Consider the following 6,000-nt stretch of genomic DNA (forward strand, 5'->3'; position numbering starts at 1 on the left):
GTGTGCTAATGGCAGAGGGAGAGACATAACAGATTGTAGGGAATCCAGATATAGACACATCCAAATATGCTCAACTGTTTTTTGACAGAGGTGTAAAAGCAATTCAGTGGAGTGAGGGCAGATAGCCTTTTCAACAAATGGTGCTGAAGCAATTGGACATTCATAGGCACACACACACACACAAAAAAAAAAAAAAAAGAAGAAGAAGAAGAAAAGGAAAGTAAGAAAGAAAGAATAGGAAAGAAAAAAGAATCTCAATGTAAATCTCACACCTTTTACAAAAGTTAACTCAAAATGGCTTATGGATGTAGATGTAAACATAAACCTATAATCTTTTTTTTAAGATTTCACATATTTGTTTCATTTAGTTTTTTTTTTTAGATTTTAATTTTTTAAGTAATGTCTACACCCAACATGAGGCTCTAACTCACAACCTCAAGATCAAGAGTCCCATGTTCTACTAAGCCAGCCAGACACCCCAAACCTGTAATCTTTTTGAGAAGATAGGCAAAAATCTTCAAAATTTAGGGTGATGCAGTTCTTAGACTTGACACCTTTAAGTATGATCCATAAAAGGAAAAAGTGATATATTGGATCTCATCAAAACCAAAAGCTTTGGTTCTGTGAAAGTCCATATGAACAGAATGAAAAGACAAGTTACACACTGGGGAAAACATACTTGCAAACCCACATCCAACAAAGCACTAGTTTCTGAAATATATTAAGAAGCCTCCACACTCAACAGTCAAAGCAACAGCAAATAATCAAATTAGAAAATAGGCAGAGGGGCAGCTTTGGTGGTGCAGTGGTTTAGTGCCACCTGCAGCCCCGGGTGTGATCCTGGAGACCCAGGATGGAGTCCCACGTCGGGCTCCCTGCATGGAGCCTGCTGCTCCCTCTGCCTGTGTCTCTGCCTCTCTCTCACTCTCTGTGTCTCTCATGAATAAATAAATAAAATCTCTAAAAAAAAAGAAAATAGGCAGAATACATGAATATTGGATTTTTTAAATTTTTTTTTTATTTATGATAGTCACACAGAGAGAGAGAGAGAGGCAGAGACACAGGCAGAGGGAGAAGCAGGCTCCATGCACCGGGAGCCCGACGTGGGACTCGATCCCAGGTCTCCAGGATCACACTCTGGGCCAAAGGCAGGCACTAAACCGCTGCGCCACCCAGGGATCCCTGAATATTGGATTTTATTGAAAAGCATTTGAGATTGACAAATAGGCATATGAAAAGATGTTCGATATTAGCCATCAGGGAAATGTAAATTAAAACCACAATGAACTCCTGAAATTTAACATAATGTCATATGTCCATTACATCTCAAAAAAACAAAAACAAAAACAAAACAAAACACCCCACCCCACAATAAGCCATCATTATCTACCTATCAGAATGGTTTAAATAAAAAATAACGAGAACACCAAATGCTGCTGAGGAATCAAAGAGACTGGACCATTCGTACATCTGCTGGTGGGGATGCACAACGGTATCACCACTCTAGAAAACAGTTTGGCAGTTTCCTATAAAATTGAATCTACACTTCTATAACCCAGCAATTGAGCATTTATCCCAGAAAAATGAAAACTCATGTTCTTACAAAAACCTGTATGCAGTTGTTCATAGTAGTTTCATTTGTCATAACCCCAAGTTGAAAATAACCCAGATGTCCTTTAGCAGCTGAATGGTTAAACAAACCGTGGAACATCCATACCATGGAATAGGACTCAGCAATAAAAAGGGAATAAATTGTTGGTTCATGCAACACTTGGACGAATAGCAAGAATTTTTTTTAAAGATTTTACTTTTCTTTCTTTTTAGAGAGAAGGGAGTAGGAGACAGAGGGAGAGGGAGAGAGAGACTCTTAAGCAGGCTCCATACCCAGCACAGAGCCCCCAGCAGGGCTGCTCTCACACTCCTGAGATCATGACTTGAGCCAAAATCAAGAGTTAGACACTTAAACTGACTGAGCTACCCAGGTGCCCCAAGATTTTATTTTTTAAAAAATAATCTCTGCATCCAATGTGGGGCTTGAACTTCCAACTCCAAGATCAAGAGTCACATGTTCCATTGACTGAGCCAGCTGGGGGGCCCCACCAAGGATTTAGACTGAGTGAAAAAAGCCAATCCCCAATGGAACACTGTATGGTTCCATTCATGTAACATTTTCAAATGAAAAAATTTAGAAATGGAGGGCATAGTAGTGATGTTCAAGGATGATAAATGGGTAAGGGGAAGGGGTGTCAGAGAGATGTGGGTCTGATATAAAAGGGCCACATGAAGGGTCTGTGGTTTAGGGACTGTGGAGTGTTGAGTAGTTTGACTGTGGTGATGGATCCCCAAACCCACACAGGCACTAAAGCTGTACAGGCTAACACACACCTCAATAAGTACAACTGGGAAATCCAAATTAGACCAGTAAGTTCTATCAGTGTCAATATCCTGATTCTGATACTATACCATAGTTTTGAGATGTTAGCATTGGGGAAAATTAGACCAAGTGTATAAGGAATCTCTCTGTATTATTTCCTATAATAGCATGTGCATCTACAATTATCTCAAATAAATATCAATTTGGAAGGTCTTTAAAATTCCTGACCCTCTCACTACACCCCTTCCATTAAAAGGATCCAAGTCCAAATGATTTTAAGGAACAAATAATTTTCCATGTTATTTAAAGTGTTTCAGCATATATAAAGAGATGGAAAACCACTCAATTCATTTTACTCAAAAAATGTGAATATTAAAAAAATATGAATATTAAAGCCACACGTGGAAACCCCCCCCCCCCCACACACACACACATGCGTAAAAGACATTTTAAAAATGAAACATCTCCGGTTAAGGCAGAGCAGAGAGGGTGGGGTTACCTAGTAGGTACTCACCACCTTCCCCCACCAGCTCCCAATTACACTTAGGGCCTCCATGGAAACTGAGTGAGCTTCTGCAGCTCACTGTCAGAAAATCACTGCCTTACAAACCCCTAATTATTGAAAATCATAGCTGTGAAAATCCCAAACAAAACACTAGCAAACTGAATTCAATTGAAAACAATTATCTGCTATCACAAAGAAGTAGCGTTTATCTCAGGAGGGTTAAAATGATATAAAAATAGAAAATATATTACTATGACACAGTATATCAGTAGATCCAACAAGAATTCACAGGCTGAGTTTAAGATATGTAAAAAGAGAAATTTAGTAAAATTAATTTAAATTTAAAAAATTTAAAGAAAAACCAATTTGCTGATAATAGAAGGAAATTTCTTTAACCCAATAGACTATCCAGTAGGGAAATATCTCTGGCTCTTAATGACATGCTCTGCAGTTTAGGAAGCCTCATTGTTTGGAGCGTATGGGTGTAGAGGCTCCAGGTGGGGAGACCAAGCATATGCCAGTTGGGTAGTCTGGGTAAAAGGCTAACAGGTTGGAACAGCAGTGCTTGCCAGGTAGGGATGGTTCACTGATGAGGCACCTGACATTGGCTGGAAAAATGCAGGTAAAAGAGAAATTGAAAGTGACTCCCAGGTTCAGAGGGTGATCAAGGAGCAGTGTCAGACTCAGAAATGGAGCAGAGGACAAGCAGATTTGGTGGGTGGTAAATAAAATCCCTATTTCTGGGGCACCTGTGTGGCTCAGTGGTTGAGCGTCTACTTTCGGCTCAGGGTGTGATCCTGGGTTCCTGGGATCGAGTCTTGCAACAAGATCCCTGCAGGGAGCCTGCTTCTTCCTCTGCCTATGTCTCTACCTCTCTCTGTGTCTTTCATGAATAAATAAATAAAATGTTTTTTTAAAAAAACCTATTTATATCTGTAGCTCCACAGAAGATGATACGAAGTGTGGGGAAATCTATTTCCTCCAAGAGTACCCGTTGGTTTCTTCCTGACTCAAAGTCTTCTAACACTCTAAGGAAGTGTGTTTGTTTGTTTGTTTGTTTGTTTTTATCATAAGCAAAACTTTGATTAATCACACTATCCTCTAGGGGCACCTGGTGCTCAGTGGTTGAGCATCTGCCTTTGGCTCAGTTCATGATCTTGGAGTTCTGGGATTGAGTCCCACATCAGGCTGTCTGCATGGAGCCTGCTTCTCCCTTTGCCCATGTCTCTACCTCTTTCTCTGTATCTCTCACGAATAAATAAATAAAATCTAAAAAAAAAATCACCTTGTCCTCTAATAAACGCTAGAGATTATGAATATGGATTCTAAAGTCCAAATGATGGCTAGAAAAATACCAAATATAAAGTGTGGTCTGGTGTTGCCTTAAAACAGCTCTACTACTCATGGCTGCACCATCAACAGACTATAAGTTCAGTCAATAATTAGTATCTTAGTAGTCATTACCATCCTCTGCCCAGGAATTAACAGTAATGAGAGAGTATACTGATTTGGGTAAAAGGAGCTTTCAAAAGAAAAAGATAGGGGGGAAGACAGACAGAAAAATCCCTTTTCCTCATTCATGGAGAAAACTGAGAGCTTAATATTCCAGGGACATTGTAGGGGGTATACCTATAGGGAAGGGATCCAGTGGGTCAGATGACAAGGGAGGGGAGGACATGCATCCTTAATCAATTGTTTCTGCTCTTGGGGAGTAGTGTGGCACCATGTGCCAGCCTTAGCAAAATCAAATTTCCATGGGGTGCAAGAAATGACAGAAAATTTTCTCTTGCTTGAGATTTGTCTGGACCCTGGTGGCAGATTTAGAGTGGGATTGGTGAGCAGAGAAACCAGAGTAGGTGGTGGGGGTGGAAGTGTCTCTAGGGAACCGTGACTTGTTCTCGGGTATTGAAAAAGGAGAAGGTAAAGAATGATAGAAGAGGTCCTCAAAGAACCTTAAAAACATTTATTGGCATTTGTGCAGATACTTCTCGTTCTTTCAAAATATTTTTATTTCTGTGATCTCATCTAATCGTCACCCTGTGAAACTCCCAAAAGGTGTCCTAATCTGTCAGCTCATGCTGGGAATTCTGGAGGGCCATATAAGACTTGGTAAGGGCATGAGTGCTCCCCATTTTAGAGACTGCACCACCCCCAAACCCATATTGAAATGCACCCCTGAGCCATGCTGAATGCAGTTCCTACAAAACCAAGGAAGAGCGGACTGGAGTCGCAATTGATTAGCTGCCTAGTGTTACATTTTATAGATGTTTAAATATGTATTTGTATTGATTTTTTTTATATATTTAGAATCCATGTGTTTCCCCTGGCTTCTAACATCAAAGTAGATCCTTTAAAAGCTTGTCAACTTTAGTCACTCAAACCAAAGTGCCCTGTGGGTAAAAGACCCTGGAGTGCAACATGCCAACCAATACAGGCTTCTGAAGCCAAAGAATGTCCTGGCAGACCGTGGGAAAATGTGCCATCTATGGTTGGAACACCAATCTGAGAAGGCCTATTTTAGCCAAACAAATAAAACGGAGCAGTTGGCAAAATGAATGGAGGGTGGGAGGCAAGGTGCTGGGGCTTTGGGTATGACCGTGGGTGATAGTACTTAAATAGCTTCCATCCAACCCCCCGGGGATGTTTTCCAAAATCCCTGGGAAGATACACAGCTTTCTTCTCCTGAAGGTGAGAAAGAGCCTTCTGCCTTTTGACTGACAAAGCTGTCAAGCAGATTTGATTTTCACCAAGTCGACATTGAAGGAAAGGGGAACCAGAGACTTTCAGTGTCCAGCTCCACCATTAAGTTTGTAAAATTTCTTAATTCTTTCTGATTCTGGGTTCTGTGTGCAGTCAGTGTGTCCAATCCCATTCATGGAGCATGCTTGGCTTCCCCCGGAGACCTTCAGAAGCAGTGTTGTGGCATTATTTCTATCATTAATTATTTTTCTTTCAAGCAACAGGACAGGTTTTATTACCTTTATAATCACACCTCCCAGGGAGAGACACTAAGGTAGATGGGACCTGGATGGGGAGAGACTTACAACATGAAAAAAAAGTGAAAAGGAAGTAGAAATTTACAGCTCCAGAGCCTTGAATATTTGTTTTGTTTTGTTTTCAC

Source organism: Vulpes vulpes, chromosome 14 (assembly GCF_048418805.1).
Source record: "Vulpes vulpes isolate BD-2025 chromosome 14, VulVul3, whole genome shotgun sequence".
Lineage (NCBI taxonomy): Eukaryota > Metazoa > Chordata > Mammalia > Carnivora > Canidae > Vulpes > Vulpes vulpes.